Below are 16,781 nucleotides of genomic sequence, written 5' to 3' on the forward strand. Positions count from 1 at the left end.
AACAACCGCCTGTTCATTTTGAAAAGGTAAGCAACCTCAAGCACTTTGGATGAGAAATGATACAATCACTACAAAGTTAAAGTGTTGACTGTCAACTTTAATTTGAGAGTATTTTCATCCATATCAGATGAACTGTTATTTGTATTAAAGTAGTAAAAAGTTAAATATTTGGTCCCATATTTCTAGCACGCATTGACTTACGATAAGGGCTGTGTTTTGTCTAGGCTTACCCTGGCGTGACTTTTGTACTCCAAAATGACACAATACATAATTTACCGTTCATTTCTATTGCGCACAAAAATAATCTGAAACACAACCAAAACTAACAGCAAATGCATCTGACAAATTTGTGGAGTCACAACAAGCTTGATTTAGTCATTAAGTGCAATGAATATGGGACCAAATACCTAACTTTATACTACTTTAAAACACATACAAGTGAATTTTTCTCTATACTTTTGATCCCCTATATATACACAAAGTGCTGTAATTTCTAACCGGTTCCCCCGATATGAATGAAAATACCTTAAAATTAAAGCTGACATTCTGCACTTTAACCTCATAGTCATTGTATCATTTTTTTTTGTATCATCCAAAGTGCTGGTGTACAGAGCCAAAACGACAACAAATGAGTGTCACTGTCCCAACACTTTTGGAGCTTACTGTATTTTTTCTATTCCCACAGTGCTACTTGTTTTCATGATGACATATTTCATGTTACATACATAAAATAGTACTGCACATGCATACACTACCAGTCAAAAGTTTTAGAACACCTACTCATTCAAGGGTTTTCTTTTCTTTTTACTATTTTCTACATTGTAGAATAATAGTGAAGACATCAAAACTACGAAATAACACATATGGAATAATGTAGTAACCAAAAAAGTGTTAAATCAAAATATATTTTATAGCCACCCTTTGCCTTGATGACAGCTTTGCACACTCTTGATATTCTCTCAACCAGCTTCATGAGGTAGTCACCTGGAATGCATTTCAATATACAGGTGTGCCTTCTTAAAAGTTAATTTGTGGAATTTCTTTCCTTCTTAATGCGTTTGAGCCAATCGGTTGTGTTGTGACAAGGTATACAGAATACAGAAGAGAACCCTATTTGGTAGAAGACCAAGTCCATATTATGGCAAGAACAGCTCAAATAAGCAAAGAGAAACAACAGTCTATCATTACTTTAAGACATGAAGGTCAGTCAATACCGAACTTTGAAAGTTTCATCAAGCGCTATGCTGAAACTGGCTCCCATGAGGACCGCCACATGAATGGAAGACCCAGAGGTACCTCTGCTGCAGAGGATAAGTTCGTTAGAGTTACCAGCCTCAGAAATTGCAGCCCAAATAAATGCTTCAGAGTTCAAGTAACAGACACATCTCAACATCAACTGTTCAGAGGAGACTGTGTGAATCAGGCCTTCATGGTTGATTTGCTGCAAAGAAACCACTACTAAAGGACACCAATAATAAGAAGAGACTTGCTTGGGCCAAGAAACACGAGCAATGGACATTAGACCGGTGAAAATTTGTCCTTTGTTCTGGGGTCCAAATTTGAGATTTTTGGTCCCAACCAGCATGTCTTTGTGAGAAGCTGTGTGGGTGAACGGATGATCTCAGTATGTGTATTTCCCACCGTAAAGCATGGAGGAGGAGGTGTTATGGCGTGGGGGTGCTTTGCTGGTGACACTGTTTGTGATTCATTTAGAATTCAAGGCATACTTAACCAGCATGGCTACCACAGCATTCTGCAGCGATACACCATCCCATCTGGTTTGGGCTTAGTCACACTATCATTTGTTTTTCAACAGGACAATGACCCAATACACCTCCAAGCTATGTAAGGGCTATTTGACCAAGAAGGAGAGTGATGGAGTGCTGCATCAGATGACCTGGCCTCCACAATCACCCGACCTCAACCCAATTTAGATGTTTTGGGATGAGTTGGACCACAGAGTGAAGGAAAAGCAGCCAACAAGTGCTCAGCATATGTGGGAACTCCTTCAAGACTGTTGGAGAAGCATTCCAGAATTTTTTAATTTGTTAATTTCACCTTTATTTTTAACCAGGTAGGCCAGTTGAACAAGTTCTCATTTACAACTGTGACCTGGCCAAGATAAAGCAAAGCAGTGCGACACAAACAACAACACAGAGTTACACATGGAATAAACAAACGTACAATCAATAACACAATAGAAAAGTCTATATACAGTGTATGCAAATGAGGTACGATTAGGGAGGTAAGGCAATAAATAGGCCGTAGTGGCGAAGTATTTACAATTTTGCAATTAAACACTGGAGTGATAGATGTGCAAGTAGAGATACTGGGGTGCAAATGAGCAAAAAAACAAAAACAATATGGGGATGATGTAGTTGGATACGCTATTTACAGATGGGCTGAAAGAATGCCAAGAGTGTGCAAAGCTGTCATCAAGGCAAAGAGTGTCTACTTTGAAGAGTCTTAAATATAAAATATGTTTTGATTTGTTTAATACTTTTTTGGTTACTACATGATTCCATATGTGTTCACTATACTATGATGTCTTCACTATTATTCTACAATGTAGAAATTAGTAAAAAATTAAGAAAAACCCTTGAATGAGTAGGTGTGTCCAAACTTCTGACTGGTACTGAACATGCATACACAATATAGTACTGTACATACATTCTATAGTACTGTACATGCGTACTATAGTACTGTACATGCATGCATAATATAGTACTGTACATGCATAATATAGTACTTTACATATATACTATGGTACTGTACATGCATAAAATAGTACTGCACATACATGCTATGGTATTGGACATGCATAATATAGTACTGTACATGCATACTATAGTAATATAGTACTGTACATACACTTAGGTTGGAGTCATTAAAACTCGTTTTTTCAACCACTCCACAAATGTCTTGTTAACAAACTATAGTTTTGGCAAGTCGGTTAGTCTACTTTGTGCATGACACAAGTAATTTTTCCAACAATTGTTTACAGACAGATTATTTCACTGATAATTCACTGTATCACCATTCCAGTGGGTCAGAAGTTTACATACACTAAGTTGACTGTGCCTTGGAAAACTCCCAGAAAACTCCCGAAAATGATGTCATGGCTTTAGAAGCTTCTGATAGGCTAATAGACATAATTTGAGTCAATTGGAGGTGTACATGTGGATGTATTTCAAGGCCTACCTTCAAACTCAGTGCCTCTTTGCTTGACATCATGGGAAAATCAAAAGAAATCAGCCAAGACCTCAGAAAAAAATTGTAGACCTCCACAAGTCTGGTTCATTCTTGGGAGCAATTTCCAAACGCCTGACGGTACCACGTTAATCTGTACAAACAATAGTACGCAAGTGTAAACACCATGGGACCACGCAGTCGTACCGCTCAGGAAGGAGATGCGTTCTGTCTCCTAGAGATGAATATACTTTGGTGCGAAAAGTGCAAATCAATCCCAGAACAACAGCAAAGGACCTTGTGGAGATGCTGGAGGAAACAGGTACAAAGGTATCTGTATCCACAGTAAAACGAGTCCTATATCGACATAACCTGAAAGGCCGCTTTTTGGAGAAATGTCCTCTGGTCTGATGAAACAAAAATAGAACTGTTTGGCCATAATGACCATCGTTATGTTTGGAGGAAAAAGGGGGAGGCTTGCAAGCCGAAGAACACCATCCCAACCGTGAAGCACGGGGGTGGCAGCATCATGTTGTGGGGGTGCTTTGCTGCAGGAAGGACTGGTGCACTTCACAAAATAGATGGCATGAGGCAGGAAAATTATGTGGATATATTGAAGGAACATCTCAAGACATCAGTCAGGACGTTAAAGCTTGGTCGCAAATGGGTCTTCCAAATGGACAATGAACCCAAGCATACTTCCAAAGTTGTGGCAAAATGGCTTAAGGACAACAAAGTCAAGGTATTGGAGTGGTCATCACAAAGCCCTGACCTCAATCCTGTAGAAAATTTGTGGGCAGAACTAAAAAAGTGTGTACGAGCAAGGAGGCCTACAAACCTGACTCGGTTACACCAGCTCTGTCAAGAGGAATGGGCCAAAATTCACCCAACTTATTGTGGGAAGCTTGTGGAAGGCTACCCGAAACGTTTGACCCAAGTTAAACAATTTTAAGGCGACACAACAAAATAGTAAATGAGTGTATGTAAACTTCTGACCCACTGGGAATGTGATGAAAGAAATAAAAGCTGAAATAAATAATTCTACTATTATTCTGACATTTCACATTCTTAAAATAAAGTGGTGATCCTAACTGACCTAAGACAGGGAACGTTTACTAGGATTAAATGGAATTGTGAAACTGAGTTTAAATGTATTTGGCTAAGGTGTATGTAAACTTCCAACTTCAACGGTACATGCATACGTACATACTATGGTACTGTACAACATTTTGCATGAGAGGAGTGATGATGGTGAAGCTTGCCTTCTCTAGATCCCAGTGTTGTCCATCTCTGGATCCAATGAGGCTCAGTCCAAATGGAAAATAGAGTTTGTTCAATGTGACTACTGCCAGCAACCCTGTAACCCTTTCATACGCCGGGAACAATTGGAAAATAATCGTGACCTGGAATTGGTGAGTCCTGCTGACAGTGAAGTTGTTCTTTAGGCTATCAATTCAAAGCAAATCAATGCAAGTAACAATGTGCCAGTCTTTAAATACCTGTTTCAGAGAGAGACTGGAATGATTGCATTCTGATGTTACTTTATCGTTCCTGGTGTGGATCACATGCTGCTAAGATTGTAGATATGGGTTACAATTAAGTTAGCATTAAGTTATCTCCTACTCCCATTGAACAGTTGTTTTGTTATGTTTCTACTCAGCTCTTTTGCTGTGAACGGGCTCAGAAAATGCGAGCGTTTCTCCTGGAAGAGGAGCGGGTCTTAGCTGCCCGGGAGATGAACAGGAAGATTGATGTGGGCCCTCACCCACCCTTCATGAACAAACACGAGAAGAGAGCTGCAAAGGAGCGGGCAGAGCAGAGGTGAGAGGATCTAATTTAGGTTATACCCTGTCCATTTTGGTGTCAGCTGTTTGAAACCCCCTGCAGTCGTCTCCTGTAAAAGGCGCTGCGCGGTCAGTCTGTGGTCTGCATTGGCCATGCAGTATTTATGGTGATACGGCCTCTGCAGAAGTCAGGACATTCATACAATACTTATTGAGTTTCGCGGAGCAGCGCAGAGCTGTTGTGAAGGAAGTTGTCAAGCAAGTGAGTTTGTGTTTATACAGGACCTCCCGCCCCCACCTACCATCAAACAATCATGTGAATGCTGAGCTATACGGAGCCCTCTGCATTGTTACAAAATTTGGGAGGCACACAGCAATGGGGTATGGAGCTCAATTTGGACTCTGTGTGCCTCCAGAGGCTCCGCAATTGCGTCACACCCTCTATACGGAGTCCCCTACCACATTTTCGGATCAAGCATAAATTGTCTCTAATTGTGCATCCAGAACGGCGCAGCGGTCTAAAGTACTGCATCGCAGTGCAAGAGGTGTCACTACAGATACGTGTTCGATCCTGGGCTGTGTCGCAGCCGGCCGTTGCCATGAGGCAGTGCACAATTGGCCCAGCGTCGTCCGGGTTAGGGGAGGGTTTGGCCGGCTGGGATGTCCTTGTCCCATCGCGCTCTAGTGACTCCTTGTGGCGGCCGGGTGCATGCACGCTGACTTCGGGTCGCCAGCTGTACGGTGTTTCCTCCAACACATTAGTGCGGCTGGCTTCCGGGTTAAGCGAGCAGTGTGTCAAGAAGCGGTGTCGTGTTTCGGAGGAAGCATGGCTCTCGACCTTCGCCTCTCCCGAGTCCGTACGGGAGTTGCAGCGATGGGACAAGACTTTAACTAACAATTGGACATCATGAAATTGGAGAGAAAAGGGGGTATAAAGTACCGAAAAAATAAAATAATAATATATATATATATATAAGAATTAGCCTCTAATCGAATGATGGTGTACCTCACACCTCTCAACATACATGTGTAATAGAGTACCACAGTACAAGTCATAATACCCATAAAACCTAGCGGTCAAACGGAAATGGTTCCAATCGTTTTTCCACCATTCATTTCTCCCATAGGTGATTTTAAAAATACTTAAAATAAGGGCTGTGTTCCGTGTAGGCTTACCATGTGACGTTTTGATCTCTCTAGGACAAGGTGACTTTTATCAATATACTCACCTGTATTTACCACCAAGTGCTAAAATGATTGGAACCATTTCCCTGTTTGACCACTAGGTTTTATGGGTATTATGACAACCCCACTGTGGAGCTCTATGGGCCCTTTTTTAGACTTAAAAGCTAAACGTCATCAAAGGGACACGTTTCTGTCAAAGTCTTGAGTTTTGGACAGAAGAGGAGGATGGCTTGGGATCTCGATCTTCAGAGAGATTTCCACTTAACCTCCCAATGTAGTCTCCATCACTCCAAGCTGTTCTGATGATACACTCTGAGGAAGGCCAAACTCTATTTTAACTTAAGGTTGCGGGAATGGGAACTTCAGAAGGTCCTGAAGAAAGGCAATCAGAACCGATTTTTTTCAGGTAAGAGTCCATTTTCATGTTCTCACTAAAACACCTTGATAGATTATAACAATTGTAACTATTTAATGTAACTAATATGAGATGCTGAATATAGTGACTTTGCACTCTCAGACAAAAATGGCAATACTGGGTTATTTTTCTTGTGTTTTTAAGGTCAGATCAAAACCATCTCCTACAGACTGTCCAATGAGGTTTGGACTATCCGAGAAGATTCTCACTTCCCTAAGATGGACATCATGAACTCGTCAGATATCTTCACCCTCCAGGGGGAGACGGACAGGCAGCACAGAGAGAGGGTAGGTTTCTGTATTAACACCATCCCTGTACTGTCATTGACACCAGCTTATCTCATCTGAGTGCTCTCTACACCTATCCCCTTACTGTTCAGGTCCGTGCTATCCCCTTACTGTTCAGGTCCGTGCTATCCCCTTACTGTTCAGGTCCGTGCTATCCCCTTACTGTTCAGGTCCGTGCTATCCCCTTACTGTTCAGGTCCGTGCTATCCCCTTACTGTTCAGGTCCGTGCTATCCCCTTACTGTTCAGGTCCGTGCTATCCCCTTACTGTTCAGGTCCGTGCTATCCCCTTACTGTTCAGGTCCGTGCTATCCCCTTACTGTTCAGGTCCGTGCTATCCCCTTACTGTTCAGGTCCGTGCTATCCCCTTACTGTTCAGGTCCGTGCTATCCCTTTACTGTTCAGGTCCGTGCTATCCCCTTACTGTTCAGGTCCGTGCTATCCCTTTACTGTTCAGGTCCGTGCTATCCCCTTACTGTTCAGGTCCGTGCTATCCCCTTACTGTTCAGGTCCGTGCTATCCCCTTACTGTTCAGGTCCGTGCTATCCCCTTACTGTTCAGGTCCGTGCTATCCCTTTACTGTTCAGGTCCGTGGACTACCATTAATGAGTGATCTATGTGTTTGTTTTTTTAGAGAATACATTTGCTTCTGAGGTTTTATCCAAATGGCAAACCCTTCATCACGTTATATCCAGACGGAACAGGTAATGTGTTGTATCTTTTTTTATTTAAGGGACTCGGGCACCAGGCAATTGTACAACAGTTTAGCAATAAGTTCCTTAGTGAAAACAAAGCTATCCATCTGGGAATGTTGCTATCATAATCTCCTCTGTGGAGGCTGCTGACTTCACCTATATAATCATGGAGGACAAGGACTTAGAGCCAAACCTTGAGGCCATGTTTACAACCAGAGGCCAGTCTACGTGCTACCACCCCAATGGACTTATATGGTGTGTACCATTAATACTTGCCCTGAAAATCACATACACAGATAAACTGTGGCAGTGTTCTGCTGTTACTGCATGTCTATACTGTAACTGTGGCCTACTTGTGTGTGGAAACTGGACCTAAGCTTCGGGGGGTGTGTGTGTGAAGGGTGAACCTGACCCAGCTTGGAGGCTCCTGCTGCAGTGACACCGGGGCTCTGAGACGACGCTGGAACTGGCTGGACCTTGAGCCTCACATCCAAACCCCTCCCTTCCAGCCCATCTGTCTGGTCCTGGGTAGCCACATCAGCCTCCGCATCCAGTCCCAGGAACGCATCTACCTCACGTTCTCCTCTCACCAAAGCAGAGTGCGTTTCAACGTGGGCTCCAAACTCAAGGTGAGTCGTCACAGGACTGTCTCAAGTGAGCACATATTGATGAACTTCTCCGTCGTTCAACATTGACGGATTTTCAAGGATAAGTACAGTAATGCACATGAAACATACATAGCTGATAAGCTGCTAATCTCATGGACACGCTCTATCCCATGTGTTTGGACTGTTTTCTGTTGTTTTTCTCTCCTAGCTAACCCATCCAGAAGGCCTAGTGATGCCGGGGCCAGACATCCTGCAGCAACATCTCCAAATGAAAAGCCTGGAGATTTACACTCTGCTGGACCGGATGCAGACCTGCATGGCCTACCAGCACTCGGCCAATCCCCACAACATTAAGCCCCAGTACAGCCTCGTTGCCCAGATGCAGAGACTCAAGAGACAGATGGAAAAACAGAGCTCGCCCAAAAATACCAAAGCTCTCATGGCCCCTAAGGACTTATAACAACTGACAACTCAAAGCCTGTGTTCTAGAATACATCTCGTTGCTATGAAACCAAGGCATTTAGCATTTATTCTAATTAGAAATAAATACAGTAGCCATGTGTAGCTATGCTAAAATGTTAGAAAAGACAGGTCATGTTTCTTGTCAGATACATTTTGAATAGATGTAATGGTTGACCCATTGTGCAAATTAGGAAATTAGTCAGCGGTCTAAGGAAAATTACGAATGAGGCACCTCATTCTTTAATCACAAGTAGGCCTAGAAGATTCAGTTCAGGTCCCAACAACCCTTGAACCCAACAACCCGTGCATAGGTTACAGCAGCCGTTTAATGGTGCTGGTTGGCTGTAGAGCAGCCAGGCAACTTGAAGGATGTTGAGTAATGCAGCCGAATGGACTCGGAGCCCGGGAGAATCCAGGAAATCTGCAAACAGGATAATAATGTTTCGACTGCTAGTTTTATACTGACCCGGTGCAGGTATCATAGCTAATCAACTCTGAATCTTCAATAGAAATAGGCCATGGTAGACAGAACCTTAATTACTCATCTGTACAGTAGCCTGAAGGTCAAATGATTGACCATGACATTTCTGAACAGTCTCTTCAGAGGAGCTGTATCTGCAATGTTATGCCCACGGCATTTACATAATTTAAGTAAAAATAAATCTTGTGAGTTAATTTAAGAGTTGGCATATCATATTTTTCCAGATTTTTTTTTGCTAAGTAGAAGGGACAAAAAATACAGTGCAATGAGTTTTCATGTCAGTGGCATAATGTTGACTTATCTGAATGCCTGGACCACAGCTATGGGAATGTGTGGAGGTCACAGACCGACTGGGTGGACCAGAGGAGACATGAGGACAGTAGCCGAGGTAAGAGAAAAGTAATTACAATGAGATAGATGAGTGGTGATTGTTAAAGGTCAGACTTCAGAATTATGCTGATCCTCAAAGCGTGTTGTTTTCTTAGCCCAACTACTTCCCTTTCTCCTGACAAATTATTCCTTTGCAGTCAACATTCAGTCAGAAGAAGGGACTATAAATCCTGTAGAGGAATCAGGGATCCCCTTGGAATGTGTGGATACACGTCTTGACTCCGAGGTAGCTAGGCGAAACACCGATGTTTTAGAAGTAGGCCCTCACTATGAAAAATATAGTAAATCACTTCAAATCAATTCCAATAAATGTCTATTTCCTGTCTCTGAGAAGTCCCTGAAGTGCTCCAAGAGTGCGATTTGTGTTGAGGGGAAAAGTCTACATCTTCATCTGGGGGTATTTTTATTGTTACCAATCTAACAGACATCAGACAGCATGACATGTTAGCGTTACTGTAGATACAGAATCCTGAAATCTGGAGTTTCTCCATTTTCACTTATTAATGATGAGCAATGTGGGCACTTCTGTTGAATAAATGATGAACTGCCTTTGTTGTCTCTCTTTAGAATCTTCCTAAAAACGAGGACCCGGGGATGGATACATCCCTAGATAATGAAGTGTTGGCTGTACTCAGCAAGGATCTCCAAACTGCCACAGCTTGCCAAGTAGAAACTAAACAGTCACCAACACATTTTGACACATGGTAATGTTTGTTATTATCACTGTTGGATTGTTTTAGAAAACTTTCTTCATGCTGTGTTTTTTCTAAGCACATTATGGCTTAGCTGATTCCACTGAACACTGCCACGGCACAGTAATACACCAATTGTATTACGCATACAATATTTTCTTGTATAATTTTTTTGGGGTGGGGTGAAAATAGTGTATTGCTGGTACATAGGCCACTACATGTGACTGGCTTTACGGACATGGCTAAAAAGGACAGGCTTGACACCGTGCTGGATGTTGTCAGCAGAGCTGAATGCTTGGTTTCCTTTTACAGCACAAGGGCATCCTGCTCGGACTCGTCAGGGGAGCTCCTGGAAAGTGAGCTGGACTCTATTACCTGTGAGTACTGCCAGAAGCACAGGAAGCCCCCAGAGACCAGCTAGTCAACAATACAGACCCAGAGGAGATGAGGCCTTCACAAACCACATACACAACTCTAACACACATCTAACTCAGCCAATAAGCACAGACCTTTTTTTTGTGAAACTGAAATTCATTCCAACCTGCAAAGAACCTTCAGTAACATTTGTCCCTCTGGATGTAATATCCCTGGTTTGATAGTTTGAAATCTCCCATTAGAGGCAGAGCCCTTTGTTAGGTTCACCTGCCACTTAGATTGCTGAAAAAATTACTTGTACGCAATTTTAGATGTCAAAATCAAGATTATACAATGAATAGTATTTTGTTTTTGTGATGACTTTGTGTATTTATATTGTACAGATTTTATTCTAATTAAATGGCATTTCAACAAATTGGATCTTAATTCCAACCAGACTATGTGACCAAAAGTATGTGGACATCTGCTTGTCGAACATTCATTCCAAAATCATGGGCATTAATATGGAGATGGTCCCCCCTTTGCTGCTATAACAGCCGCCACTCTGGCTCCCGAGTGGCGCAGCAGTCGGCATCTCAGTGCTAGAGTCGTCACTACAGACACCCTGGTTCGAATACCAGGCTGTATCACAACCGGCCATGATTGGGAGTCCCATAGGGCGGCACACAATTGGCACAGCGTCGTCCGGGTTTGGCCGGTGTAGGCCGTCATTGTAAATAAGAATTTATTCTTTACTGACTTGTTAAATAAAACAAATCTGCTGGGAAGGCTTTCCTCTAGATGTTGGAACATTGCTGCAGTGATTTGCTTCCATTCAGCCACAAGAGCATTAGTGAGGTCGGGCACTGATGTTGGGTGATTAGTCCTGGCTCGCAGTCGGCCCTCCAATTCATCAAGGTGTTCGATGGGGTTGAGGTCAGGGATCTGTGCAGGCCAGTCAAGTTCTTCCACACTGATCTCAACAAAACATTTCCACATGGACCTTGCTTTGTTTCAGCATTGTCATGCTGAAACAGGAAAGGGCCTTCCCAAAACTTTTCCCACAGAGTTGGAAGCACAGAATGGTCTAGAATGTCATTATATGCTGTAGCGTTAAGATTTCCCTTCACTGGAACGAAGGGACCTAGCCCAAACCATGAAAAACAGCCCCAGACCATTATTCCTCCTCCACCAAACTTTACATTTGGCACTATGCCTTCGGGCAGGTAGCGTTCTCCTGGCATCTGCCAAACCCAGATTCGTCCATCGGACTCCCAGCTGGTGAAGCGTGATTCATCATTCCAGAGAATGCGTTTTCACTGCTCCAGAGTCCAATGGCAGTGGGCTTTGCACCACTCCAGCAGACGCTTGGCATTCCACATGGTGATCTTAGGCTTGTGTGTGGCTGCTCGGCCATGGAAACCCATTTCATGAAGCTCCAGACGAACAGTGCTTGTGCTGACGTTGCTTCCAAAGGCAGTTTGGAACTCGGTAGTGAGTGTTGCAACCGGGAACAGATTTTTACACACTACGTGCTTCAGCACTCGGTGGTTTCGTTCTGTGAGCTTGTGCGGCCTACCACTTCGCGGCTGAGACGTTGTTGCTCCTAGAAGTTTCCACTTCACAATAACAGCGTTTACGTTGACCGGGGCAACTCTAGCAGGGCAGAAATTTGACGATCTGACTTGTTGGAAAGGTGGCATCCTATGACGGTGCCTTTTTGGAAGTCACTGAGCTCTTCAGTAAGGCCATTCTACTATGTTTGTCTATGGAGATTGCATGGCTGTGTGCTCGATTTTATACACCTGTCAGCAACGGGTGTGGCTGAAATAGCCGAATCCACAATTTTTAATTTTTTTTAATTTAATTTTTTAAAATTTTTATCCCATTTTCTCCCCAATTTTCGTGGTATCCAATCGCTAGTAATTACTATCTTGTCTCATCGCTACAACTCCCGTACGGGCTCGGGAGAGACGAAGGTCGAAAGCCATGCGTCCTCCGAAGCACAACCCAACCAAGCCGCACTGCTTCTTAACACAGCGCGCCTCCAACCCGGAAGCCAGCCGCACCAATGTGTCGGAGGAAACACCGTGCACCTGGCCCCCTTGGTTAGCGCGCACTGCGCCCGGCCCGCCACAGGAGTCGCTGGAGCGCGATGAGACAAGGATATCCCTACCGGCCAAACCCTCCCTAACCCGGACGACGCTATGCTAATTGTGCGTTGCCCCACGGACCTCCCGGTCGCGGCCGGCTGCGACAGAGCCTGGGCGCGAACCCAGGGACTCTGGTGGCGCAGCTAGCACTGCGATGCAGTGCCCTAGACCACTGCGCCACCCGGGAGGCCCCGGATCCACAAATTTTGAAGGGGTGTTCAAGTACTTTTGTATATATGGTGTAGATAAAGTGTGTGTGTGTGTGTATATACACTGCTCAAAAAAATAAAGGGAACACTTAAACAACACAATGTAACTCCAAGTCAATCACACTTCTGTGAAATCAAACTGTCCACTTAGGAAGCAACACTGATTGACAATACATTTCACATGCTGTTGTGCAAATGGAATAGACAAAAGGTGGAAATTATAGGCAATTAGCAAGACACCCCAAATAAAGGAGTGGTTCTGCAGGTGGTGACCACAGACCACTTCTCAGTTCCTATGCTTCCTGGCTGATGTTTTGGTCACTTTTGAATGCTGGCGGTGCTTTCACTCTAGTGGTAGCATGAGACGGAGTCTACAACCCACACAAGTGGCTCAGGTAGTGCAGTTCATCCAGGATGGCACATCAATGCGAGCTGTGGCAAAAAGGTTTGCTGTGTCTGTCAGCGTAGTGTCCAGAGCATGGAGGCGCTACCAGGAGACAGGCCAGTACATCAGGAGACGTGGAGGAGGCCGTAGGAGGGCAACAACCCAGCAGCAGGACCGCTACCTCCGCCTTTGTGCAAGGAGGAGCACTGCCAGAGCCCTGCAAAATGACCTCCAGCAGGCCACAAATGTGCATGTCAGCATATGGTCTCACAAGGGGTCTGAGGATCTCATCTCGGTACCTAATGGCAGTCAGGCTACCTCTGGCGAGCACATGGAGGGCTGTGCGGCCCCACAAAGAAATGCCACCCCACACCATGACTGACCCACCGCCAAACCGGTCATGCTGGAGGATGTTGCAGGCAGCAGAACGTTCTCCACGGCGTCTCCAGACTCTGTCACGTCTGTCACATGTGCTCAGTGTGAACCTGCTTTCATCTGTGAAGAGCACAGGACGCCAGTGGCGAATTTGCCAATCTTGGTGTTCTCTGGCAAATGCCAAACGTCCTGCACGGTGTTGGGCTGTAAGCACAACCCCCACCTGTGGACGTCGGGCCCTCATGGAGTCTGTTTCTGACCGTTTGAGCAGACACATGCACATTTGTGGCCTGCTGGAGGTCATTTTGCAGGGCTCTGGCAGTGCTCCTCCTTGCACAAAGGCGGAGGTAGCGGTCCTGCTGCTGGGTTGTTGCCCTCCTACGGCCTCCTCCACGTCTCCTGATGTACTGGCCTGTCTCCTGGTAGCGCCTCCATGCTCTGGACACTACGCTGACAGACACAGCAAACCTTTTTGCCACAGCTCGCATTGATGTGCCATCCTGGATGAACTGCACTACCTGAGCCACTTGTGTGGGTTGTAGACTCCGTCTCATGCTACCACTAGAGTGAAAGCACCGCCAGCATTCAAAAGTGACCAAAACATCAGCCAGGAAGCATAGGAACTGAGAAGTGGTCTGTGGTCACCACCTGCAGAACCATTCCTTTATTTGGGGTGTCTTGCTAATTGCCTATAATTTCCACCTTTTGTCTATTCCATTGGCACAACAGCATGTGCAATTTATTGTCAATCAGTGTTGCTTCCTAAGTGGACAGTTTGATTTCACAGAAGTGTGATTGACTTGGAGTTACATTGTGTTGTTTAAGTGTTCCCTTTATTTTTTTGAGCAGTGTATATATATCTTGCAAACAAGCACAACAAACAATTGGGGAGGAAAACTATAGACATTTTGTTATTTTGACACACATATATATATATATGTGTGTGTATTCCTCTGCTGCGTTTGAAATGTTTGTCAGTTGTTTTTGTTACGAAGTGGCCTGGAGGATGGCTGACTTTCTGGAGGAGGAGCCTGTGTTCTCTGTGATCCAGGATGTGGGCCCTCACCTGCCCTTCAAAAAGGCTGCGAAGGAGCGGGCGGAGCAAAGGTCAGGACCAGTCTATCTATGATAGATGGGGTACTAATACAAGCAACTCTAATTGCCTGTACTTTTGATATGATATCACTCAGCACTACTTTAAATCATCACTGAAATCCTAATGGTACTGTTCCCACGACTCTAAATTCAGAGTTTTTTTTGTCCTCAGAATAACCAATTTTCAACTTAACAAGATAAGTCTACTCACAAGGTCACCACCCCTTTGTTACATGAAATGTAGTATATCATTTAAGGTGCTGAAAGTTATTTCGTATCCACTGATAAAAGTGAAAACCTTTTATTAATACAAACGGACATCTTAGGCTGCTGGACTCCATTGACATTCAACCTCATAGGTTCTGTTAAAAGTATCAACACTGGGGGTTAACCTGCGTAACCATTTGCTATCGACTTTCAAATGAGGTCTGAACTGCCGAGAAGAACCATTCGCCGAAATGGAAATCATTGATTCTCCAGAAACTGCCCCTTTTATGGAGAAGAACAAGGACAGAAGGTATACAAACTGAACTCTTAATGGTGATTTGCAGCGCCGGTGATGCTAACAAATAGATTAGCTCACTCAATATACTAGAGTAGAGGCCAATGGCTAGGGCTATGTTACTATACAGTCAATTCATGACCACGGGTTTGATTTTACAGAGAAAGCCCACGCTTTACAAGCTCTAAGAACAGGCAATCATTTGTCATCATATTGCCAGATGGAACAGGACAGGTTTTGCATCCTTTTGTAGAGATTACTCAGAGAATGTATACAAAATACAGTAATGACATTTATAAAAATACAATTACTAAGTTCCTGTATTTTCATTATAACTTTTTCAAAAGTATTGATGATTTGAGAGTAAGCAGGATGGTGGGATCGTTTACCCGAATGGTGTGCAAGCCATCCATCAGGGAGGCTCGCTCGCCGGTGTCATATCTTCTGTGATACTAGAGGACAAAGATCTCCTACCAGAAATCCAGATTGTCTTTACATTCATATCATATAATGGCATTGATGAAGAAATGCAGTGCCTTTTTGACTTCATGAGTTCTGTGTGCATTTGGGAAGCTGCTGTTCTCCAAGGTGACATGTTGGGTGGGACTTTCTGACAGTGTGCGCTTGCTTGAAATAAAACATTTTTTTCACCTACATCTTTTCAGCTTCATTGGGGCCTGTGTTGGCTTACTTTAATGTCAAGTTTACAAATGTATCTGTGATCTTGCTGTTCTGCATGTTGGGTATGTCTGTGTGTTTTGCCTGGTTGGCAGGATGAACTTGACCCAGCTGGGATGCTTCTGCTGCAGTGACACCGGGAATTGGCTGGACCACAAGCCTCACTTTCGTGCCCCTCCCTGACTGGAATTGAATTAACCCCAACCAATACAAAATGTGATAATCATGCAGTACTCTAATCATGTTAGAAGCACAGAATGAGCAAACGGTGATTTATAATGGGCACGGAAGTGACTCAGTTTCCCCCCCCAAAAAATCTGCAATTCTCTCCTAACACCCACTCATATCAAGACTGATCTGAAGTCCTCTGTAGCTCAGTTGGTTGAGCATGGCACTTGCAATGCTATGAGAGTGGGTTTGATTCCCTGGACCACCCATACGTAAAATGTGTGCACGTGTGACAAAGTCACTTTGTATAAAAGCATCTGGTAAATGGCATTTATATTATATAAACTCAGCAAAAAAAGAAACGTCCTCACTGTCAACTGTTTATTTTCAGCAAACTTAACATGTGTAAATATTTGTATGAACATAAGATTCAACAACTGAGACATAAACTGAACAAGTTCCACAGACATGTGACTAACAGAAATGGAATAATGTGTCCCTGAACAAAGGGGGGTCAAAATCAAAAGTAACAGTCAGTATCTGGTGTGGCCACCAGCTGCATTAAGTACTGCAGTGCATCTCCTCCTCGTGGACTGCAACAGATTTGCCAGTTCTTGCTGTGAGATGTTACCCCACTCCTCCACTAAGGCACCTGCAAGTTCCCGGACATTTCTG

Source organism: Salvelinus namaycush, chromosome 13 (genome assembly GCF_016432855.1).
Source record: "Salvelinus namaycush isolate Seneca chromosome 13, SaNama_1.0, whole genome shotgun sequence".
In the NCBI taxonomy this organism is placed as follows: domain Eukaryota; kingdom Metazoa; phylum Chordata; class Actinopteri; order Salmoniformes; family Salmonidae; genus Salvelinus; species Salvelinus namaycush.